General features: G+C 46.9%; 2 protein-coding genes and 1 non-coding gene across 6 annotated transcripts in view; 1 reads left to right on the top strand and 2 right to left on the bottom strand.

The window, feature by feature from the left end:
- Positions 1-26,085, bottom strand: part of LOC132571225 (zinc finger protein 709-like) — a 1,224,940-nt gene that overhangs the window by 439,287 nt on the left and 759,568 nt on the right. The window lies entirely within an intron of this gene.
- LOC132571277 (zinc finger protein 420-like) overlaps positions 1-26,085 on the top strand; it is a 166,472-nt gene that overhangs the window by 105,672 nt on the left and 34,715 nt on the right. The gene's annotated exons all lie outside the window — the stretch shown is intronic.
- On the bottom strand, positions 4,789-4,859 carry TRNAN-GUU (transfer RNA asparagine (anticodon GUU)). Its single transcript has one exon. It is a non-coding gene; the product is annotated as a tRNA-Asn (tRNA).

Below are 26,085 nucleotides of genomic sequence, written 5' to 3' on the forward strand. Positions count from 1 at the left end.
TTTAAATGCATTCTCCAAGCTACTTGACAGGGCAGTGGGAGAAAACTCTCTCACGTGAATTTCCAAAATATATAAATCAATTCATAAGTATAGACAACAAAGCATTATAAAAATGTGTGTATATAAGAATAGACAACACAGCACCAAAAACAATTAAATGGCTCCAAAAATCTCCTTATTCAGTTATAAGGCAAAAGTCCATTCTTCAGTGGAGTGATAGGAGTCCATATTATCAGAGCTGGCTTTGAAGGGTAAAGTAATCCACTCCAATGAAGAATGGATAGAGAAATAGCTGAGAGGCTGGATGAAGTTTCTGCATCTGTCTTCACTGTGGAAGATGATAAGTGTTTGCCCACTCCAGAACCACTGATTTTGGGAGGGGTGTTGAAAGACCTGAGTCAGATTGAGGTGACAAGAGAGGAGGTCCTACAACTGATAGACAACATAGACCCCAGTAGGCAGCCATGTTGGTCTGAAGCAATAGAACAAAGCAGTAGACAAGTGCACCTTTAAGACCAACTAAGTTTTATTCAGAATGTAAGCTTTCGTATGCTCTTAAGCATAAATTACCTAGATTTATGGCACCCCTATGACTCCTTGAAGAAATCCCTTGGCACCTGTCGCATCAACCATCACCAGTGGTCTGACCTAGCCTCAGATCGCAAAGCATGGAGACACACCATCCACCAGGCTGTCTCTTCCTTTGAGAACGCACGCATAGCTGGTCTTGAGGACAAAAGGAGATTGAGGAAGAATCGCACTGCTACAGCACCAACCCCAAATCAGACTTTTCCCTGCAGCCACTGTGGCCGGACCTGCCTGTCCCGCATTGGTCTTGTCAGCCACCAGCGAGCCTGCAGCAGACGTGGACTATTGCACCCTTCTTAAATCTTCGTTCGCGAAGCCAAGCCGAGAGAGAGAGAGAGAGAGAGATGACAGCAGTCTGCTTTTTATCACCCTCTAGTATTTTTTCAGCCCTGCTTTGTCCTACACTAACAAACACAGATCCTATTTGTGATTCTTTTAATCTGCTAAAAACATTCCCATGATTCCACACTGCCCACTTATATTAAGAATTGCTGCTTCCATTCCCATTTGTCTTAAGAGCATACAAAAGCTTACATTCTGAATAAAACTTAGTTGGTCTTAAAGGTGCTCTTGTCTACTGCTTTGATAGACAATCTAAAAGCTGATAAATCACCAGGCTCACATGGCATACATCCAAGAATTCTGAAAGAACTCAAATGTAAACTTGCGGATCTCCTGAACAAAAATATGTACTCTTTCATTAAAATCTCCCTCCATTCCTGAGGACTGGAAGGTAGCTAATGTCACCCCCATCTTTACAAAGGGCTCCAGAGGAGATCCAGGAAATTACAGGCCAGTCAGTCTGACTTTAATACCAGGAAAGTTGGTGGAAACTGTTATTACAGAAATAATTAGTAGGCACATTGATGAACAAAAGCTATTGAGGAAGACTCAACATGGGTTCTGTAAGGGAAGATCTTGTTAGTATTCTTTGAAGGGATGAACAAACATGAGGACAAAGAGGACCTAACAGATGTTTACCTTGACTTCCAGAAAGCTTTTGATAAAGTTCCTCATCAAAGGCTTCTAAGTAAGATCAATAGTCATAGGGTAAAAGGACAAGTCCTTTCATGGATCAAAAATTGGCTAATAAACAGGAAACAGAGAGTGAGTGTAAATAGGCAATTTTCACAGTGGTAAGCAGTGGGGTGCCGCAGGGCTCAGTACTGTGTCTGATGCTTTTTAATTTGTTCATTAATAATTTGGAGTTGGGAGTAAGCAGCCAAGTGGCTAAGTTTGCTGATGGCACTAAATTGTTCAGGGTGATGAGAACCAGAGAGGATTGTGAGACACTCCATTATTTCCTATGGGAGGAGGGCATTTAAAAGAAGTACCGGTCCCTTTAAATGTGATTGCCAGAACTCCTTTAGCGGTTCGAGTATGCTTGTCACACCCTTGCTCCTGACTCCACCCCCTCTCTCGGCTTGACTTCGCGAACGAAGATTTAAGAAGGGTGCAGTAGTCCAGGTCTGCTGCAGGCTCGCTGGTGGCTGACAAGACCGATGCGGAACAGGCAGATCCGGCCACAGTGGCTGCAGGGAAAAGTCTGATTTGGGGTTGGTGCTGTAGCAGTGCGATTCTTCCTCAATCTCCTTTTGTCCTCAAGACCAGCTATGCGTGCGTTCTCAAAGGGAGAGACAGCCTGGTGGATGGTGTGCTTCCATGCTTTGCGATCTGAGGCTAGGTCAGACCACTGGTGAAAGCCCCCAGATATTTCATGAGGCAGACTTGGCAACCCTAATCTGCCATGTCTTTGATGCGCAGTCAACGGAGAGAGGGTGCATTCCCTCTACACCAAATAATGCACTTTGCAAAATCCAGGTGCAAAAGGCATTGCTTAGTGTGTAGTGTGCATGCACCCAAAGAGGTTCTGATCTAGACCAGGGTGGAAACCAAAAACTCGGGAAGAATAAAAGAAGATCTGTTTACAGGGCCGTTTTTGCATTTGCAATTTTCCATCTTCCTGTTATAATAAGCACCGTGCAACGTAATCCTTAGGCAGAATATAGCTTAAATCATTCCTCAGATAGCTCCTTTCCTTTCTGTCTTCCGGGTCAATTTAACTGCAGCGATCCTCTCCAGGAGTTAAAGGGGGAAAGTCTGCAATCCTAGAGAGGCACAGGGGGGAGGGGGCGGGGAAGGGCGGACCCATTCTGGCCTCCTGTTATTGCTCCGGTCGCCTGTGAGTTTTTTTGGCTGTACTTTTCAGCGGCTGGGAGGCATCTGGTGAGCTCGGAGGGGGGTTTGCAGGGCAGTGGGGGGAGAAGAAGGGAGGATGCGGGGCGGGGGGCTGCAATGCAAATCCCAAAGACCCCTTGTGAAACTGAAGCGTGGGATTTGACGCGTGTTTGACTGGCAGGCAAGGGAGAGAAGCTCTGCTAGGCAGCAATTGCTATATTTGCTGCCTCTGTGCCACGTTTGCAAAAGTACGTTTGTAAATATACACTTAGAATCATAGAGCTGGAAAAAACCTCCAGGGTCATCTAGTCCAACCCCCTGCACAATGCAGGAAACTCACAAATCCTTCCCCCTAAATTCACAGGGAAGAGCCCGGTGGCGCAGAGTGTTAAAGCTGCAGTACTGCAGTCTTAAGCTCTGCTCACGACCTTTGTTCCATCCCTGGTGGAAGCTGGGTTTTCAGGTAGCCGGCTCGAGGTTGACTCAGCCTTCCATCCTTCTGAGGTCGGCAAAATGAATACCCAGCTTGCCGGAGGGGAGAGTGTAGATGACTGGGGAAGGCAATGGCAAACCACCCAGTAAAACGTCTGCCATGAAAACGTTGTGAAAGCAACATCACCTCAGAGTTGGAAACAACTGGTACTTGCACAGGGAACCTTTCCTTTCCTTTCCAAACTCACAGGATCCTCACTGCTGTCAGATGGCCATCTAGCCTCTGTTTAAAAACCTCCAAGGAAGGAGAGCCCACCACCTCCCGAGGAAGCCTCTTCCACTGAGGAATTGCTTTAACGCTCAGGAAGTTCTTCCTAATGTTGAGCCGGAATCTCTTTTAATTTCAACCCACTGGTTCTGGTCCTAGCTTTCGGGGCCACAGAAAACAATTCCACACCATCCTCTATATGACAGCCCTTTAAGTACTTGAAGATGGTGATCATGTCTCCTCTCAGCCGCCTCCTCTCCAGGCTAAACATCCCCAGCTCCTTCGCCCTTTCCTCATAGGACTTGGTCTCCAGACCCCTCACCATCTTTGTCGCCTTCCTCTGGACTCATTCCAGCTTGTCTATATCCTTAAACTGTTGTCAACTTGTCAATGTAGCTGTTGCTAAATTTGCTATATAAAAGGGGCAGGGCTGTTAACTGGGGGAGATTTCCATATGCCCTCCCCCTCTCCATACACACACACACACTGTGGCTAATAGCCACTGATGGACCTCTGCTCCAGGTAGGGGTGGCCAAACTTGCGTAACGTAAGAGCCACATAAAATAAATGTCAGATGTTTGAGAGCCACAAGGCAGGGAGGGAAGGATGGAAGAAAGAAAGCAAATAGATTTGGGGGGGAGGTGGAAAGAAAGCAACTTTTAATTTTAAATGCATTCTTCAAGCCACCAGCTGGCTTAGAGAAATGATTTAAAGAGAAAAATGCTTTCTCCAAGCCAACTGACATGGGGGTGGGGGGTGGGATGGGCTTCAAGAGCCACACAATATGTGTGAAAGTTTGGCTACCCCTGAGCCACAGTTTGACCACTCCTGTGCAAAGGCAAATTCCCCAAGAAAGAAGAGCTGGGAAATAAGAGACCTGCAGGAGACATAAAAGAGAAAGGGACCTTTTAGACCCGAGATGGGGGTGCAGGGAAATGGGTCAAAGCTAGGGAGCAGCAAGAGGGACAGGAGATTTGGGGGGTGAGGGAAGAAGGGTGGGTCGCCTACACATTCCTGCCCGTCTTTGCTTCTTTCCGGCCTGGCCCCAACAGGACTTTTCTTCTTTCTGCCACAAGATTTCCAACAACCCAGCTGACCTGGGCAGGGTACAGGAGCCAGTCTGGTGTAGTGGTTAAGTGTGCAGACTCTTATGTGAGAGAACTGGGTTTGATTCCTGACTCCTCCACTTATGAACATATGAAGCTGCCTTATACTGAATCAGACCCTTGGTCCATCAAAGTCAGTATTGTCTTCTCACACTGGCAGCGGCTCTCCAGGGTCTCAAGCTGAGTATTTTCATGCCTTCTTGCCTAGACCCTTTTTGGAGATGCCAGGGATTGAACCTGGAACCTTCTGCTTAACAAGCAGATGCTCTACCACTGAGCCACTGTCCCTCCTCCTCCTCCACTTGCGGCTGCTGGAATGGCCTTGGGTCAGCCATAGCTTTCGCAAGAGTTGTCCTTGAGAACACTCTCAGCCCCACTCACCTCACAGGGTGTTTGTTGTGGGGGGAAGAAGATAAAGGAGATTGTGAGCCACTCTTAGATTCGGAGTGGAGGGAGGGATATAAATCCAATATCATAATCTTCCCTTTGGAAGTCCTGGTCCTCTAAACTGGGGGCTACTTTTCTGCTCCTGAGAGTGTGTGGGAATTGCAGGCCCCATGAGATGATAAACAGGAGTTGCAGGATCTTTTCAGGGGTCAACATTTGCTAGATGCTGGATGAAAGAAGAGGAAGTTCCGTCTCATCTTTGGTGGCTTCAGTCAATGCCTTGAGTCTATGGCTGGTGCGTGGACATGGACATATGGACGTATGAAGCTGCCTTATACTGAATCAGACCCTTGGTCCATCAAAGTCAGTATTGTCTACTCAGACTGGCAGCGGCTCTCCAGGGTCTCAAGCTGAGGTTTTTCACACCTATTTGCCTGGACCCTTTTTTGGAGATGCCAGGAATTGAACCTGGGACTTTCTGCTTACCAAGCAGATGCTCTACCTCTGAGCCACTGTCCCTCCCTGTGGAAGTAGGCCAAGTAGGCATCTGCCTAGGGCCCAACCTGGCCTAGGGAGCACCAGCACCCTCTCTCCCCACACCAGCACCCTCTCTCCCCCACTGGGAAGCAGACTCTATGGAGTGCAGACGCTGCCCGGCCGGTTTTGCGTTTCCCGGGTCTGTTACAGACTCTGGAAATGTGAAAGTGGATAGTGCCTGGCCAGAATAAATTGTAAAAGCTGAAGTAGAGACAATTGCAGTTTCTAAAAATTGGCTCCTGTTGAAGTTGTCTGCTGCCACTCATCCTTCCTACTCTACTTTAACAAAGCCATGGTGTGGGAGCTATAGCTCAGTGGTTGAACATCCTTCTTGCATGCGAAAGGTCTTGCCCCTGTCACTTCCAGCTAAAAGGATCAAGTAGTATTCTCACTATTTTTGTTGCTTAATCTCACAATTTTTTTTAAAAAAGAAATTTTTAAAATAAAAAACTCTGTAAATTAAAAGGGTAAATAGTTTCAGGTTTCTTCATTTTTCCTACAATTCTCTGTTTTTGACATTTGGGGGGGGGGCACTAGCGGGCAGCTCACCTAGGGCACCAAAAACCCTAACACCGGCCCTGCATACCAGCAGAACCACACACACACACACACACACACACACACACAGCAGAAGCTGTCTCCTGGCACTGTTGCTTTGTGCTGAAGTTTGTCTCTGAATCCAAATTCAAAGAGGGTCTTTAGCTGTTAGGGGAAACTGAAGTGGGTTGGTCAGAGGAGCTCTCCCCGCTTCTCCCTTTGGAAATGCAGCTCCTCTAAGTCTAGGGCTACTTTCATTCTCCCCTGGGGGTGGGGTGGGGGTTTTCCCTCCAAGCTCCCCAATATTATGAACCAGAGTTGCCTAATCTCTTTGGGGTCAGCAGTGCTGAGCACTGGATAGAAGAGGTAGGCCTCATTTTGGGCAGGAGCTCACAGGAGTGGAGCTGTGGAACCTCTAAGTTTTATTGTGCCCTTTCTTTCTTACCCCCTCCTCAAATACTTGCTTCTGGACTCCACTGTTCAAATCCCCTGTGAGAATTTTGCTGAGCTCTTAAGACTGGACAAACTTTCTAATATTTCCCCCCACAAAAAATGAGGAAAGAACCAAAACCCATAAAGCAGACAGATGGAAATCTTCAACGTGCCACTATGGCCGCATAGAAGAAAGTAATTTTAGAAGTATGATGGGAGTAAAGTTTTATTATGGCAATTATAATTATAGAAGCATTTTATGGTAGATGCTGAGCTGATATAATTTTGTACACCTTCTGGTGATGTCGGGTGTGTGGCACATGCAGATGATATGAAATTGGGAGGGGTTGCAAACACAGAAGAAGACAGAAACAGGATACAGGATGACCTTGACAGGCTGGAAAACTGGGCTAAAATCGATAAAATGAATTTTAACAGGGGTAAATGTAAAGTTCTGCATTTAGGTAGGAAAAATCCAATGCATGGTTATAGGATGGGGGAGACTTGTCTTAGCAGTAGTATGTGCGAAAAAGATCTAGGGGTCTTAGTGAATCATACGCTGAACATGAGGCAACAGTGTGATGCGGTGGCTAAAAAGGCAAATGCAATTTGGGGCTGTATCAACAGAAGTATAGTGTCCAGGTCACGGGATGTGATGGTATCACTTTGCTCTGGTAAGACCTCACCTGGAGTATTGTGTTCAGTTTTGGGCACCACATTTTAAGAAGGATATAGACAAGCTGGAATGAGTCCAGAGGAGGGCGACGAAGATGGTGAGGGGTCTGGAGACCAAGTCCTATGAGGAAAGGGCGAAGGAGCTGGGGATGTTTAGCCTGGAAAGGAGGCAGCTGAGAGGTGATATGATCACAATCTTCAAGTACTTGAAGGGCTGTCATATAGAGGATGGTGTGGAATTGTTTTCTGTGGCGATTCCTCAGTGGAACAAGCTTCCTCAGGAGGTGGTGGGCTGTCCTTCCTTGGAGGTTTTTAAACAGAGGCTAGATGGGCATCTGACAGCAATGAAGATCCTGTGAATTTAGAGGGAGGTGTTTGTGAATTTCCTGCATTGTTCAGGGGGTTTGACTAGATGACCCTAGAGGTCCCTTCCAACTCTATGATTTATGATTCTATGTAAATGAGTTGTGCTCATGAGCTCCAGCACCTCTTTTTCTACAAAATGACCCCTGACCAGAGTTGCCAGATGTCTTTGAGGTCAGCAGTGCGAGGTGCTGGATGGGAGAGGAAGGCCTCATTTTGGGTAAGAGCTCACAGGAGCGGAACTTCAAAACCTCTAAATTTTATTGTGCTTGTTCTTTCTTACCCCCCACCTCCCCATACTTGCTTCTGGGCTCCATTGTTCATACCCCCTGTGAGAATTCTGCTGTTTGGTGTAATGGTTAAGTGTGCGGACTCTTATCTGGGAGAACCGAGTTTGATTCCCCACTCCTCCACTTACACCTGCTAGCATGGCCTTGGGTCAGCCATAGCTCTGGCAGAGGTTGTCCTTGAAAGGGCAGCTGCTGTGAGAGCCCTCTCCAGCCCCACCCACCTCACAGGGTGTCTGTTGTGGGGGAGGAAGGTAAAGGAGATTGTGAGCCACTCTGAGACTCCTCGGAGTGGAGGGCGGGATATAAATCCAATATCTTCTTCTTCTTCTTCAACTCTAAGGTTTGACAAACTTTCTAATATTTCCCCCACAAAAAAGGGGAAATAACCAAAACCCATAAAGCAGACAGATGGAAATCATCATGCCACTGTGGCCACAGGAGAAAGGAATTTTAAAAATATGGTAGCAGTGTTCCCTCTAAGCTGCAGTCTTGTGAGCAAAAATTCTACTTTGTGAGCTACTGGCATTAAAGTTGTGAGCTACTGCATAAATTATTGTGCTTTGGGGTCACCCTTCCTGAGATAAGACAAAAATATGTGAGCTGGAGGCTAAAAATCTGTAAGCTAGCTCATGCTAACGCCGTTTAGTGGGAAAGCTGGATGGTAGTAAGGTTTGATTAAGGCAGTTCTAATTCAAGAAGGTAGATGCTGAGCTGATATAATTTTAAGGTAGATGCTGAGCTGATATAATTTAGTACACTTTCCAATGATGTCAGGGGTGTGTGGCATATGCAATATGCATGTGCAATATGCAATATGCATATGAGTTGTGCTCATGAGCTCACGCACATCATTTTCTTCTAAATGACCCCTGGGGAGAGAGGTGTCTAGCAAAACAAGCCAGAGCTAATTTAATAAATCTAAGGATCTTGAATTGTAATCCAACACAAATTTGGAGACCGAGTCACTTCAAGGGAATAGCATGGAAAATGTGTGTGTAATAAAAAGGGTTTCCCTCCATTTTTCTTTCCCTCCCTCCCTGGCAGCAGTTTAAAGATACCCTTGATACCTCCTCCCCCATCTCCTCTGTGCAGTGGAGTGGAAAGAGCCGCCATGACACTTGCCCAGGTAAGGGAATGGGGTCTCTGGAGAGACATGGAGTGGAGGGCAGGGATGGTTCCTTTTCTGTCTCATGGTTCAGAGCATTGGGCCCCTTCCCCTTAGTTCTGGCCACCGCCTGCCTTGGGATACATGTGCAGAGAAGCAGGACTTTTTTCCTAGCAGGAACTTATTTGCATATTAGACCCCACTCCCTGATGTCACCATTGTTTCACACAGGGCTTTTCGGTAGAAAAAGCCCAGCAGGAACTTATTTGCCTATTAGGCCACACCCCCTGACACCAAGCCAGTTGGAACTGCATTCCTGTGAGTTCCTGCTAAAAAAAAGCCCTGCAGAGAAATCTCAACAAGGACTATAAAACAAAACTGCACTTGCTGGGGAAGGTAGGGTCTGTGGGGGTAACCACCACAAAGGCCTTGCTGTGCCTGGGTTCGAATCTGGGCTCCATGCATGCCTAATATGCAAAGGAGTTCCTGCTACCAAAAAAAAAAAGGCCCTGCTGTCCATGCTGTGGTGAGCTGAAGGAAGCCCGAGAAGATACCGGTTGGTAGACCTTGCGAGTGCCTACCACCCTTCTGTCCCCAGTATAACCCCAAGGATTGCTGGGAAGGGACAACCTAAGGACTCTGATCTCCACCTGGTTTTTTTTCATGGACCCAGGGGTGGAATTCTAGCAGGAGCTCCTTTGCATATTAGGCCACACACCCCTGATGTAGCCAATCCTCCAAGAGCTTAAAAGGCCCTTAGTACAGGGCCTACTGTAAACTCCAGGAGGATTGGCTACATCAGGGGTGTGTGGCCTAATATGCAAAGGAGCTCCTACTAGAATTCCACCCCTGCATGGACCAGTTTTCCAGAGATTTTTTTGGGCGGGGGGTTCTTCTTTCTCCCCTTCGTCTTCCTTTTCCTTCTCCAGGATCTGGTGTCCTTTGAAGAGGTGGCCGTGTATTTCACCAAGGGGGAGTGGACCCTGCTGAGCCCAGCTCAAAGAGTTCTCTACAAGGAAGTCATGCTGGAGAATTTTGGCCATGTGGCTTCTCTGGGTGAGGCACCTTTTCCCTTGATGCTGTGAGGTTTGTCTACACGTCCTTCATTGTTGAGGAAGGACGTGGTTGGGCCCTTTGGCGAAGGTCTGTATACAGATCTTGCAAGGATTTGGGGTTCTCCTTCCAAAGAGGGGAGGCCCTGCCTTACAGCCCTTGGACCATGTGAAAGGGCAATAAGAGAGGGTGATGAACACATAGGATTCGCTGCCACAGGAGGTGGTGGCAGTACAAGCACAGACACCTTCAAGAGGGGATTGGATCAACATATGGAGCAGAGGTCCGTCAGTGGCTATTAGCCACAAGTGATGCTCTGTATTCTTGTTGCTTGAGGGGGGCAGCAGTGAGAGGGCTTATAATGTCCTGGCCCCACTGGTGGACCTCTTGATGGCACCTGGGTTTCTTGGCCACTGTGTGACACAGTGTTGGACAGGATGGGCCATTGGCCTGATCCAGCATGGCTTCTCTTATGTTCTTAAGCAGGACTTTTTTTTGTATCAGAAACTCCTTTGCATATTAGGCCACACCCCTCTTATGTAGCCAATCCTTCAAGAGCTTACAGGATTCTTATTGCAGGGCCTACTGTAAGCTCTTGGAGGATTGGCTACATCAGGGTTGTGTGGCCTAATATGCAAAGGAGTTCCTGTTACAGAAAAAAAGTGATGCCTGGCCTGGAGAAGGTGGGAGGCATCTAAACAGGGGCTTTCTTCCACTCTGGGCCTTGCCTCACCTGTGCTGAGATGTGACTGTACAAGATCCAGTACAATTCAGGATCTCCTTAGATTCTGACAACTTCTTTGGGGAAACATCTTACCTCTGGAAAGAAGAGTTATTGGGCATCCAAGAGAATTCCCGTGAGTACAGATTAACTGCTAACTAGACAACCTAGGCAGTGTCGCAACAGTAACTCTGAATGATACAAACATAGTAAGTTTTCTTGTAGTGTGTCAAGTCATTGGTCTGACTATTTAGCCAGATGTCTGGTAGTTACAAGAAGAATCTCTCTATTCCATTCATCTGAAATGCACCTTACTATGCCTTGCACATAAAAGTATTTGTATTTTTTGGTATTTTTTTCCTGTGTGTGTGCACCTGGAAGTCATGGTGACCAATGTTCCCTCTAAGCTGCAGAGTCTTGTGAGCAAAAATTCTACTTTGTGAGCTACTGGCATTAAAGTTGTAAAAGGTAAAGGTAGTCCCCTGTGCAAGCACCAGTCGTTTTCAACTCTGAGATGACATTGCATCACGACTTTTTTACGGGGTGGTTTGCCATTGCCTTCCTCGGTCATCTACACTTTCCCCCTAGCAAGCTGGGTCCTCATTTTACTGACCTCGGAAGGATGGAAGGCAGAGTCAACCTGGAGCTGGCTACCTGAACCCATCTTCCACCAAGATCAAACTCGGGTCATGAGCAGAGAGTTCAGAATGCAGTACTGCAGCTTTACCACTCTGCGCCACTGGGCTCTTCAAAAACAGTTGTGAGCTACTGCATAAATTACTGTGCTCTGGGGTCATCCTTCCTGAGCTAAGATAAATGTGCTCAGGGGCCATCCTTCCTGAGCTAAGACGAAAATGTGTGAGCTAGCTTAGAGGGAACACTGATGGTGACCTCTGGTGACAGACCCCTAGTTTAATTTAGTTTAGTTTATTTTTATCCCGCCCTCCCTACTGAAGCAGGCTCAGGGGGGCCCACAATACACAGTAAAGTCACAAGAATAAATATTCTAAGATTGGATTCAGCTGGAGAATTCTTGACCTGTATTCAGGGTTGCCAGCATCCTGGGCGGGGGAAATGTCTTGCCCCCCTTAGGAGAAGGTAAGTAGGTGTAGGATGTAATTGACCAGGTGATGTGATTGACGGCCATTCCATTGAAAAGCTTCAGCTGCCCTTTAAAAAAAAGTTAAAGCCTCTATTCAAAGGGCAGGACATTTTTTTCCTCCAGGTTGTTGGCCTCACTACCCATTCTGTAGAACAAAACAGGAGTCGATTTCACCTTTAAGACCAACTTAGTTTCATTCAGAACGTAAGCTTTCGTGTGCTCTCTAAGCACGATTCATCAAATGAGGAATCTGACCCAGTGAGCAGAGCCATAGATAGCTGGTAGGCAGTGGCTCGGAATGCAAAATGGTACAGATTTCAGAACCAAATTATCTGGTAGACAGTGATTTAGAATAGTAAAATTAATAGTAAAATTCACTATTCTAAATCACTGCCTACCAGATAATTTGACTTCACTCTCATTGGTTCTGAAATCTATACCATGTTGCATTCTGGGCCACTGCCTACCAGCTCTGTATGGCTCTGCTCAGCTCTCTATGGCTTTGCTCACTGTGCTGGATTCCTCATCTGATGAAGTGTGCTTAAGAGCGCACGAAAGCTTACGTTCTGAAAACTAAGTTGGTCTTAAAGGCGCAATCGACTCCTATTTTGTTCAACTACTTCGGACCAACACGGCTGCCTACTTGGATCTACCCGTTCTGTAGTCTGCAGAGCAGCCCAGCTGTGTATTATTTACCTATTGTGTCTGGAGGAATAGAGTTCAGCTGGTTTGGAATATATGAATCAATGTGCATAGGGAAGAATTCTAATCTTGTACTTTTTTTTCCTGATAAAAGGACCTCTGTCTGCCAAACCTGGCCTTATATCCTGGCTGGAAGGAGAAGAGGAGGTGTTTCCCCTGTTCCCCAGGTCGGGCCTGGCTTACCAAAAAAGAATCCACATAAAGAAGCAACCTTATAAATGCCTGGAGTGTGGGAAAAGCTTCAGTCGGAGTAACAGCCTTACAACCCATCAAAGAATTCACACAGGGGAGAAACCATACACATGCCTGGTGTGTGGGAAAAGCTTCAGTCGGAGTGACCACCTGACAACTCATCAGAGAATTCACAAAGGGGAGAAACCATATGAATGCCTGGAGTGTGGAAAGAGCTTTGGACGAAAGGTCCAGCTAGCTTCCCATCAAAGAATTCACACAGGGAATAAACCATACGAATGCCAGGAATGTGAAAAAAGCTTCAGTCACAGTTCAAGCCTTGTTTACCATCAAAGAATTCACACAGGAGAGAAACCATATAAATGCCTGGAGTGTGGGAAAAGCTTCCGTTTGAGTTGCAGCCTTACTACCCATCAAAGAATTCACACAGGGGAGAAACCGTTTAAATGTTTGGAGTGTGGGAAAAACTTCAGTCAGAATGCACACCTTACAATCCATCGAAGAATTCATGTAGGAAAACCCATATAAGAGCATAAGAGAAGCCATGTTGAATTAGTCTAATGGCCCATTGAGTCCAACACTCTGTGTCACATAGTGGCCCAAACCTGGGTGCCTTCAGGAACTCCACCGGTGGGGCTAGAGCTCCATAACTGCCTGGAGCATGGATGAAATGCTGAACTAACTTCCCATGAAAGTTTTCACACAGGAGAGAAACCACGTAAAAGCTTGGTGGATGGAAAAAGCTTTAGTCAGAGTAGAAGCCTTGTTTCCCATCAAAGAATTCACACAGGAAGGAAACTACATCAATGCCTGGAGTGTGGGAAAAGTTTCTTTTGGAGAGATGTCAAAGCATTCACAAGGAAGAAACCATATAAATGCCTCAAGTATGCAAAAACTTCCATTAGAGTGCACACCTTTACAGTTCACCAAAAATTCACAGAAGGGAAAATCCATAATAATGGCTGAAGTCTGAAAAGGCATTAAAGTACAGTAAAATGGATTATGAAATTAGAAAGCAATCCAATAAGATAATACGATATGTATAGTACTTAATGCAGTAAAACTGCTTTGTGTTTTTTCTGTGCTTCAGTTCATTATCTTAAACACATTTTAAAGATGCCCTTTTAAACCATTCTAAGTGGCAGCCACAAATGAGAATTTGTCTAAGCATCACTATCAATGTCATCCTTTGCCTTTGCTAAAATGAGCAAAGGAATTGCAGATCATATGGGGAGAGGTACTCCTGTACATCTGTAAGACCTAAGACTTTGCAGGTAACAGCCAGGACCATGAAATGAACCAATCACCCAAACAACCCCAAATCTGTGATTCTGTATGTTGTTATTTTAATTGTTTTAAACATATGATGAAACCCACCCTGGGCCTGTTTGCAGGAAGGGTGGGATGCAAATTAAGAAGATGAAGAAGATATTGGATTTACATCCCGCCCTCCACTCCGAATCTCAGAGCGGCTCACAATCTCCTTTATCTTCCTCCCCCACAACAGACACCCTGTGAGGTGGTTGGGGTTGAGAGAGCTCTCACAGAAGCTGCCCTTTCAAGGACAACCTCTGTAAGAGCTATGGCTGACCCAAGGCCATTCCAGCAGCTGCAAGTGGAGGAGTGAGGAATCAAACCCGGTTCTCCCAGATAAGAGTCCGCACACTTAACCACTGCACCAAACTGGCTCTTTTGTTAAATAAATAAAAACAAACTAAAATGAGCAACTCAGTGTGCGTTGTGTTCTGTCCCTGACCTTGAATAGTAATTGAGTTGGAGCATTCTGTACCAGCTGGAGAGACTGACTTCAAGGGCAGACCTATGTAGACTATACATTGCAGTAGTTTGGCTACCTGGTTACTGCAGCTTTGACTTCCACTCCATGTATTGATTCTAATTTGAGTATTCATAGGACTCTTCTATTTATTTTATTCTGAAGAAAACAATGCTGCTCCTCAGTAAACTCTATACTTAGTGGGTTTTTAAAACATTTTATTTATTACATTTTATAACTTTACTTAGTAAATTTATGTCCCCTGCGAATGGGCTCAGGGCTGATGACAACATAATTAAACAGTTGAAGAAGAACATTAAAACCAATAAAATAATTAAAATAGACCAGCACAGATCAGGAGACAGATTGTCCACTGCTAATTACTGAATTTGAGTGCTTACCGTTTCACCGTGGCCCACTGGGATGAAAATGGCCCCAGAGTTACAGGAATTCAGTATAATTTTAGTATAGAGAAATATGAGCATTTACTATGAAAACTCATTGCAAAAGATTAAAGCCAGGATGCAACCACTTTCACAGGCCCAGAATAAACTATGAAGTTCTATTATCCTGGATTGGCCCATGCAAGGAGTAAAAACAAAAAAGGTAAAGGTAGTCCCCTGTGGGCCCAGAAGAGCATCATTAGAAACCTGGATGAAATGGTACCCACAGTGGCTAGGAAAGGTTTCAAGATGGACCCCCCTAGAAGCTATTGTTAAGGAGGCGCATGCTATAAAATGGTGGGAAAGGCTTAAAAACAAAGGCTATTATAGAGTGGCCGATATGTTTAGGGGTGGTAAACTAAAGCCTTTACAGGAAATTACAGAAGATTTAGGTAATCAATACTGGTTAAACATAGCAGGCTTACATAAGATAGTTAAGAAGATCAGTGAAAAGGGAGAGCTTTGGTTAGACGCTCCAATGGAAGAGATGTATAAAGTAATGTATAAAGTAATGATGGGGGTGGTGGGGGGTGGGCTCCCTCTGGGAATCCTACCCCCCCAGGGAAAGTGCATGCGCAATACATAGCCTCTCCTCTCCCGGTGTAGTGAACGCCGCGTGGTCACTGTCTGGCTATGCCTGGCAGATGGTCACTGCAATGGCCTCTCCTGCATTACTGCATCCGTAGCAACACCTTCTCGCTGGTCCCCCCCGTTTTCACAGAGTTTACTACGTCATGGTGCGACCGAATTGTCCGGCGGTATAACCGGATGGGCAGGCTGGGCCCACCAACCTCGTCAGCCTAAGAGAAGGAAAACTCTAACATCAAACCCGGGCAGATAGAGCTCGTTAATGTAACACCTACCACCTGGAGGACTCACTGCCGGCGTCCCGGCTTACTGGGCCATGGCAGATGACCCCCAGGTGAAAGGGTGGAGCCAGTACCGCGCACACTGCGCTTCACCTAAAAAATTCCTCTGCGCAGGCCTGAAGGGCATATCCACACACACAACCCACAACGCATCAAGTCCTGCAGCGATAGGCAAGGGGCGAAACGGCAGGTGGAAGGTGCCACTGGAAGCCGCAGTCCCGATCCTGCATGTAGGCGGTTCAGGATATTGGTCGCCTGATGCTAACCCGGAGACGAAAGCATCTTTCGGCAGCACCCTGAACGACCAAGCAGCCTTATCTAGGGACAGCACTGCTTGCTCCACACGGAGAGGGGCCTAGAAAAGGTGGCCTAAACAAAGCTCGTCTCCCCCACCCCAGTTGGCTAGCCGCGGTCAACGGGCATCCTTACTTGCGGTCGAAAAATAACAACAAAGAAAAGGCATGCACCTGCCTCACAAAGTGTGCAAAGACTAAAGCTTGCGTGTTGGAACATCAGAACCATGCTTGACACAGTAGGCAGTGGTCGCCCTGAACGACGCTCTGCTCTAGTTGCCCACGAACTTCTCAGGTTGAATATCGACATAGCAGCTCTCAGTGAGGTCCGTTTCCCTGAGGAAGGTAGTCTTCAAGAACACGGTGCTGGCTATACCCTCTACTGGTCGGGTAAGTCAAAGGCTGAGAGCCGCCTTTCTGGCGTTGGCTTCATGGTCAGGAACTCCATTGCCTCCAAACTCGAAAACCTGCCAACAGGTCACTCAGATCGCATCATGTCCATGCGCCTCCCACTTCAAAACAAGCAGCATGCAACACTCTTCAGTGTGTATGCCCCAACCCTTCAAGCAGATCCTGCAGAAAAGAACAAGTTCTATGCTGATCTACGCAACCTCGTACGGAAGACCCCTACAGAGGACAAGGTGATCATCCTTGGCGACTTCAATGCCAGAGTAGGTAAAGACTCGGAAGCCTGGAAAGGAGTACTTGGCAAACACGGCATTGGCAACTGCAATGACAACGGGCGCCTCCTGCTAGAATTCTGCATGGAGCACCAGCTCACCATCACCAACACTATCTTCCAGCAGAAGAACAGTCTGAAGACAACCTGGATGCACCCACGGTCCAAGCATTGGCACCTTATCGACTACGTTCTGGTGCGCCAGAGAGACCTTCGAGATGTCTTACACACCCGAGTAATGCCCAGCGCAGAATGTCATACGGATCATCGTCTTGTACGCTGCAATCTCCGTCTTCACTTTAAACCCACACCCAGGAGAGGAGGTATCCCTCGGAGGAAGTTTCAGGTTGGCAGCCTTCAGTCAGCCGAAGTTAAAGCTGCCTTCCAGGCAAAGCTCCAGTCAAGAATTGAGGACCTCAGTTGCCCCACAGACCCTTCTCCAGAAGCACTCTGGGAACACCTAAAAACTACCGTCCTGCAGATCTCTGAAGAAGTCCTCGGGTTCTCCACAAGGAAGAACAAGGACTGGTTTGATGAGAACAATCAAGAGATCCAAGAATTACTGGCAAAAAAGAGATCTGCCTACCAAGCACATCTTGCTCAGCCCTCCTGTCCTGGGAAAAAAGCAACCTTTCGCGCTGCATGTAGCAACCTCCAGCGCAAGCTTCGAGACATTCAGAACGAGTGGTGGACCAAGCTTGCAGAGAGAACCCAGCTGTGTGCAGACACTGGTGATTTAAGAGGGTTCTACGAAGCCCTGAAGGCAGTATATGGTCCATCATATCAGGCTCAGAGTCCCTTGCATAGTGCAGACGGCCAAGTGCTCCTCACAGACAAGGCATCCATACTGAACCGGTGGTCGGAGTATTTTCAGGTTCTCTTCAGTGCCAACCGCGTAGTTCAAGATTCAGCAATCCACCTCACCCCACTTCAACCGGTGAAAACAGAGTTGGATGAGATCCCCACCCTAGAAGAGACTGTTAAAGCCATCAAGCAACTGAAAAGTGGCAAGGCAGCAGGAGTTGATGGAATTCCACCAGAGATCTGGAAGCATGGGGGCACAGTACTACATAGCTCACTTCACAAAGTACTTGTCACCTGCTGGGAACAAGGCAAATTACCACAGGACTTTCGCGATGCAATCATCATCACCCTATACAAGAACAAAGGGGAAAAGTCAGACTGCTCCAACTACCGGGGGATAACCCTGCTCTCCATCGCAGGCAAAATCCTTGCCAGAATACTCCTGAACAGACTGGTGCCCACCATTGCAGAAGAACTCCTCCCAGAGAGCCAGTGCGGCTTCAGAGCTAACAGGAGCACCACCGACATGGTATTTGTTCTCAGGCAGCTCCAAGAGAAATGCAGGGAACAGAACAAGGGTCTGTATGTGACTTTTGTCGACCTTACCAAAGCTTTCGATACCGTTAGCAGGAAAGGCCTGTGGCAAATCTTGGAACGTTTAGGATGTCCCCCAAGGTTCCTCAGCATGATCATCCAGCTACACGAAGACCAGCGAGGCCAAGTCAGACACTGCAACGACCTCTCGGAGCCCTTCCCAATAGGCACAGGTGTAAAGCAAGGCTGCGTTCTCGCGCCAACTCTCTTTACGATCTTCTTTAGCATGATGCTTCAAAGAGCCGCAGTAGATCTAGATGAGGACGATGGTGTCTACATCCGCTATCGCACCGATGGCAGCCTGTTCAACCTGAGGCGACTAAAGGCACACTCCAAGACAATGGAAAAACTCATCCGAGAGCTACTGTTTGCTGATGATGCTGCACTCGTCTCCCACTCGGTATCAGCTCTGCAGCATATGACGTCCTGCTTTGCAGAGGCTGCCAAGCTATTCGGCCTAGAAGTTAGTCTGAAGAAGACAGAAGTTCTCCACCAGCCTGCACCCCAGGAAGATTATCACCCTCCCTGCATCACTGTGGGTGAATCAGTTCTGAAGACAGTCCAGCAGTTCAGCTACCTGGGGTGCATCATCTCCTCAGATGCCAAGATTGACAAGGAGATTGACAACAGGCTGGCAAAGGCAAACGGTGCATTTGGCCGACTGCACAAAAGAGTGTGGAGCAACAAGCATCTGAAAAAAGGCACAAAGATCAATGTTTACAAAGCGGTTGTGATGACAACCCTCATCTATGGCTCCGAATCGTGGGTTTTATACCGTCATCACCTGCGACTCCTTGAGCGCTTTCATCAGCGCTGCCTTCGCACCATCCTCAACATCCACTGGAGTGACTTTGTGACCAACACTGAAGTCCTCAAGCGGGCAGAGGTTACCAGCATCGAGGCACTGCTGTTGAAGACGCAGCTGCGCTGGGCAGGGCATATTTCTAGGATGGAAAACCACCGCCTTCCCAAGATTGCCCTGTATGGCGAACTCTCCACCGGCCATCGAAATAGAGGGGCACCAAAGAAGAGGTACAAGGACTCCTTGAAGAAATCCCTTAGCACCTGTCACATCAACCATCACCAGTGGTCTGACCTAGCCTCAGATCGCAAAGCATGGAGGCACACCATCCACCAGGCTGTCTCTTCCTTTGAGAACACACGCATAGCTGGTCTTGAGGACAAAAGGAGATTGAGGAAGAATCGCACTGCTACAGGACCAACCCTAAATCAGACTTTTCCCTGCAGCCGCTGTGGCCGGACCTGCCTGTCCCACATTGGTCTTGTCAGCCACCAGCGAGCCTGCAGCAAACGTGGACTATTGCACCCTTCTTAAATCTTCGTTCGCGAAGCCAAGCCGAGAGAGAGAGAGAGAGATAAAGTAATGGCCAAACAAAAAGGAAGGGTCTAGTGGGGTTACTATATAGAAAAATGATTTCAAATAAAGATAAAATAATAGTACATTTACAAAAGATTTGGAGTCATGAAGGTCAGTTAACAGAGAGGTTGGCTGGGAAAATCTTGGAAGGACTAGAAGGGATTAATCAAATTTAAAGAACTGGAATATAAATTTTTCACAAAATGGTACAAAACACCCGCACAAATAGCCAATATATTCCCAGGAATGAGTTCCAAGTGCTGGCATTGCAAACAATTTAAGGGTTGGTTTGCACATATGTGGTGGGAGTGTGAAGAGGTTAAACCCTTCTGGGGGAAAATTATTCAATTTATTAGAAAAGTCTGCAATGTACCATTAACCATTGGCTTTAATATGATGTTGTTAAGCACTATAGGAAGTCCGGCACTAAGTAGACCCACTCAAAACCTTGTCAAGGCAATGATACTAGCGGGGAAGGCAGTCATCGCTTTGGGGTGGAAAGATAAAAGTAAATGGTCAATAGAAATCTGGCACAACTATTTGTTTGATTACATACAGTCTGACATCGTGGCAACAATCAACAAGGATTCCACGTGGGAAGATAAAGTCAAGGAAATCGAGACCAGATGGAACCCTTATGTAGAATGGATCTCAGGAGAAACAAGGAAGGACATTCAGTGGAAGATCAAGACTTTGTGCCCTTGGCTGAGGGGGAAAGACTAAGAGAAGATGGGGAGGGTTGGGGGGGGGAGAATTATTTGTAATTCCAACATTCATATGTTGTAATGGTCAATTTTACAAGAGTCAATAAAACATAAAAATATTTATTAAAAAAAAGGTAGTCCCCTGTGCAAGAACCAGTCGTTTTCGACTCTGGGGTGACGTTGCTTTCACAACGTTTTCACGGCAGACTTTTTTACGGGGTGGTTTTGCCATTGCCTTCCTCAGTCATCTACACTTTCCCCCCAGCAAGCTGAGGACTCATTTGACTGACCTCAGAAGGATGGAAGGCTGAGTCAACCTGGAGTCTACCTGAACCAGCTTCCACTGGGATCGAACTCAGATTGTGAGCAGAGAGTTCAGACTGCATTATTGCAGCTTTACCACTCTGCGCCACGGAGCTCTTTATGCAAGGAGTACACAGCCTCAATATTGAAGTCACCAAAAACAGTCAGTCTGGGTGTCCCCAGCACTGCATGGCTGTTAAACAAGCGAAATGCCCAATCTGTTCTCAGCGTAAGGAGTGTTCAATCAATTCCAGGTATATTTTGTCCCTCCCAGGTGTCTGTGTAAGCTGAAGGACTTGCTGCCAAACTAGGCAGAGTTTGCTGGGACAAACATACCTTGACATTTTGCATAGGGCAAGGGTGGCTAAACTTGCTTAATGTAAGAGCCACATAGAATAAACTTCAGATATTTGAAAGCTGGAAGGAATGAAGATAGATGGGGAGGGAGAGGTGGAAAAAAGCAATTTTAAGTGCCTTCTCTAAAGTATAGTCTGGCTCAGCTTGGAGAAGCGATTTAAAGAGAGACATACCTTCTCTAAGTTGGTTCATGGGATGGCGGGGGCTTTGAGAGCCACATATTATGCGTGAAAGTGCCACATGTGACTACTGAGCCGCAGTTTGGCCACCCCTGGCATAGGGTGAAACTAATAGCTAGCATGTTGAAGTTTTAACTGGATAGGATTTTTTCGGGTGTTTCCTGTTAGTGCTATATAAGCAGCAGCGTTTGGGGTTGCAACTACCTTCCTTGCAAAGAAAGCAACTAATTTAGGTAGATCCAAGTGGGCAGCCATGTTGGTCTGAAGTAGTTGAACAAAGCAGGAGTCAAGGGGCACCTTTAGGACCAACCAAGTTTTATTCAGAAGGTAAGCCTTCGTGTGCTCTCTAAGCACACTTCATCAGACGAGGGGATCAGGTATTGTGGGGCTGAAATACAAGCAGCTTGTTTATTAAGTATGCAGACTGATCACATGGTAAACCAGTGTGGCTTGGCCATTTGGTCTGGATAAAATATTTCTTTTATAATAGTGTCAGAATAATGTTTTATATTGACATAAATAAGGGATATTGGCTATTTATCCCATTACATATACTTAACCCATTTTCATGTTATGTATTCTTTTATGTTTTCTAACGGCAGTCTAGAATGATGTTGCTAACGTATAGATTACGTAATGTTGATAAGTAAATTAGGTGGACTACAACTAGGAAATACAGGTCACTTTTTTGATTCACCTAGATTTACAGAAACACCAATTGGCAGAGGACTTTATTACCTTTTATGGCTATCCAGACCAAATGGTCAAGCCACACTGGTTTACCATGTGATCAGTCTGCATACTTAATCAACAAACTGCTTGCATTTCAGCCCACAATACCTGATCCCCTCGTCTGATGAAGTGTGCTTAGAGAGTGGCCAAGTGCTCAGTGAAGTGGCCAAGTTTGCAGATGACACTAAATTGTTCAGGGTGGTGAGTACCAGAGAGGATTATGAGGAACTCCAAAGGGAGCTTCGCTTTGGTGGGGTAGGGCGGGATATAAATCGAATGAAATAAAATAAATAAGCTGTTGAGGCTGGGTGAGTGGGCATCAACGTGGCAGATGAGGTTCAATGTGGCCAAGTGCAAAGTAATGCACATTGGGGCCAAGAATCCCAGCTGCAAATACAAGTTGATGGGGTGTGAACTGGCATAGACTGACCAAGAGAGAGATCTTGGGGTCATGGTAGATAACTCACTGAAAATGTCAAGACAGTGTGCGTTTGCAATAAAAAAGGCCAACGCCATTCTGGGAATTATTAGGAAGGGAATTGAAAACAAATCAACCAGTATCATAATGCCCCTGTATAAATTGATGGTGCAGTCTCATTTGGAATACTGTGTGCAATTCTGGTCACCGCACCTCAAAAAGGATATTATAGCATTGGAAAAAGTGCAGAAAAGGGCAACTAGAATGATTAAAGGTTTGGAACACTTTCGCTATGAAGAAAGGTTAAAACGCTTGGGGCTCTTTAGCTTGGAGAAACGTCGACTGCAGGGTGACATGATAGAGGCTTATAAGATGATGCATGGGATGGAGAAAGTAGAGAAAGAAGTCCTTTTCTCCCTTTCTCACAATATAAGAACTCATAGGCATTCAATGAAATTGCTGAGCAGTCAGGTTAAAACATAAAAGGAAGTACTTCTTCACCCAAAGGGTGATTCACTGCCACAGGAGGTGGTGAGGGCTACAAGCATAGCCAGCTTTATGAGGGGATTGGATAAAAATATGGAGCAGAGGTCCATCAGTGGCTATTAGCTACAGTGTATATATGTGTGTGTGTCTTTGTGTATATATGTGTGTGTATACACACACGCACACATATATTGGCCACTGAGTGTTTGACTGGATGGGCTATTGACCTGATCCAACATGGCTTCTCTTATGTTCTTAAAGCTTAGCTTCTGAATAAAGCTTGGTTGGTCTTAAAGGTACCACTTGACTCCTGCTTTGTTCAACCAATTTAGGGGAAGCGACAGAAACCCTGATATCGAATGAAAGCCGTTTCTGAGTCATCTGAAAAGATGGAAAGGAGAAAAAGAGACGATGGAAACGGAGAGGCGGGCAGGGAGGGCTGTGCGTCGCACCCCGGAGAGGGGGGGTGGGGCGCGCAATTCGGCAAACAGCTCCCCCCACTTGCTGTCTTGGCGCCACAGAAACCAAGGGCAGCGAGGCCACAATCCTAGATGAGCCGCCAGGAAAGGGGCGGGTGGGGAGACCGCGCTTCCTTCCTGCCCCGGAGTCTGCACGTGGGGAAGCAGCCTTTCTTGTTCTCACGCGTGAAAAGGTACCTAAAGTATGGGTTAAAGGGACCTGAAATATGGGTAAAAGGGTTAAAATTAATGATGACTGTCTAGGATAGACTATATCTCTAAATCTTGGTCCTCTCTACCTGCCCCCCACTCCTGCTCTTTGGATTGCAGGGAAAACTTCCCTCCCTACATTGGTCAGTTCCTCCCACCTGGGTGCTTTAAGGGGATCATGGGGTTGGCTGGTGGGAGACGAGGCTGGGACCTCTGGGGTGGGCGGAAGGGCCAGGAGCGGGAAGTCAGAGACAGACCCCGATTCAAAAGAGAGGGGGAGGGGGAGAGTCGCCCCCACATAAACGCCCCGGAGGCTGCTCCTCCTTTCCTCCCCCTTTTCTTTGCGCATATTAGGGGAGAGGGGATCCAGCCGCCTTCCCTGCTTTGGGGAGGCCTTGCCTGTGATTTCCACTTGGAGGGCGGGGGGGGGGGGGGGGAGAGCGAGGGGTTGTGGATCCATGAAAGGCAGAGAGAAGAGGTGGCTGGCTTTGAAGAAGAAGAAGACCACTGCAGATTTATACCGCGCCCTTCTCTCTGAATCAGAGTCTCAGTAGGGTGTCTGTTGTGGGGGAAGAAGATAAAGGAGATTGTGAGCCGCTCTGAGATTCAGAGTGGAGGCCAGGAGAGAAGGGCGGGGTATAAATCTGTAATTCTTCTTAATGAGGGCTGCTGGGGTCATGGCAAAGCTCCTGGCGACTGGCTGGATGCCCACTCTCCTAATCCAGGGATTGTTATGCAGCTGCACCTGCTATTCAATGGACAAGGTAGGTGGGGAGGACGGGGGAGAACCCTCAGAAACGTTCAGGAGCTGTGCTCCTGTGGCTCCTGCTGAACCTGAGGCCTGCTCCTTAGTGTCTACTAGGGAGGACAGGGCAAGTGGATAAGAGCTCTCCCCATGTAAAAATCACCTTCTGTAAATTCTTGAGTATTGGCTACATCAGGGGTGTGTGGCCTAATTTGCAAAGAAGCTCCTGCTACAAAAACTAGCCCTGAAGAAGCTTATGGGTTTATTCCACCTGGGATGCAAGGGCACTGTCCTTGTGCTCCAGTTCAGGCCTGTAGTCAGACGTTTTCAGACAGGTATGTGGCGAGCACCAGAAGTGACATACCAGAAGTGACACAATGGTAGAAGGCGAGTGCCTCACTTCAGTTCCATGTAGAAAACCGCAAATTAGATTTGTTGGTAAATCCATCAAACATAGAGCTGCCAATCCCCATGTGGGGGCAGGGGATCCCCTGGTTTGGAGGCCCTCCCCCTGCTTCAGGGTCATCTGAAAACGGGGCGGGGGGAGGGAAATGTCTGCTGGGCACTCATTCCCTATGGAGACCGATTCCCATAGGGTATAATGCAGAACTGATCCAAGGGTATCTGGGGCTCTAGGGGAGTTGTTTTTTGAGGTAAATGCACCAAAGTTTCAGCAAAGTATCTGGTGGTTCTCAGAAAATTCCCCAAATTTCAAAAGGATTGGTCTGGGGGGTCCAATTCTATGAGCCCCCAGAAAAGGTGCCCTTATCTTTCATTATTCCAAATGTACGGAAGGCATTTAAAACTCCTTTTGGAGTTCCGTTATGCTTGTCACACCCTTACTCCTGGCTCCACCCCGAAAGTCACCTGGTTCCAACCCCAAAGTCCCCAGATATTTCTTGAGTCAACTTGGCAACCCTGCTATCATCCCACTTTTGCACCCTTCAAAAGCAGAGAAAGAATTCCCCCCCTCTCAGACTTTCCCAGAGGCACAGTCTTTAATGGCAATCCCTTCTCTGGACCATAGAGATGGGCTGAAAACTTTAAATCCTCCTATTCTGACTCCCTCTTTAGTGTTGTGCAGCAGCAGCTGGCTTATCCCCTCATTGCATCTTATGTGCCAGTAGGACAGAATGGACTCCTTATGGTAATGAACTCTGGCATCTATTTTTCTGCATCATGACTCCTGTTCACCCCACACAAAGAATCACATACTACAGTCTTGTTCCCTGTATTAAAGTGCCTTCCTGAACTATTCCATTTTATGCCATGCAAATCAGTGTTATAGAAATGTCATGTTGCACAATTACTTCACCTTGTTTTTGTGGAGATCTCCAGCCATCACCTGGATACTAGTAACACTATCCCTTCTGTGCACTTCTGTCCCTTCTGTGCACAGATGATGAATGTCCCTTCTGTGCACAGATGATGATTACAGGATGTACTGATTGTATATAGCATTGAACCTTATATAGAAGTGGCAGTGGTGGTTCAATGTACATTCCCCAGCCTCAAAAGCCACATATTTTCTCCCTCTCACTGTGGGTGGGCAGGAGATAAATGCATTTTCAGCATTTCTTCCCTCCCCCTACATACCTCTGACTCCCCTCATTGTTGTGTTCAGAACTGACTACCAGTTATGGCTGTCAATGCACCACTGACATCAATTTCTTAATTCCCTGTAGCCACCCTTCGAGGAAGACAGCAGGCAAGGGCTCAGCAGCAGACAGTAGAGGAGGAGGAAGAGGAGCCGCAGGATAATATGGATGTTCCAGAGGTGCAAGAAGGTATATAAGTGTTCATGATGTTTGTGGATGGGACACCTAGGAAAAATAATATTGACCAATAGCCAGCACCCAATCGCTGATCAGAACTGCTCTGCTATGCAGGTGCACAGGAGGAAGCCCGGGGTGCAGAGCAGGAGCAAGAGCAACAGCAGGAGCCACAGGGTGGTCCACCACCTAGTAAGCATCTATATGCAGAACAGATAT

This window comes from Heteronotia binoei, chromosome 5 (assembly GCF_032191835.1).
Source record: "Heteronotia binoei isolate CCM8104 ecotype False Entrance Well chromosome 5, APGP_CSIRO_Hbin_v1, whole genome shotgun sequence".
NCBI classification, from domain to species: domain Eukaryota; kingdom Metazoa; phylum Chordata; class Lepidosauria; order Squamata; family Gekkonidae; genus Heteronotia; species Heteronotia binoei.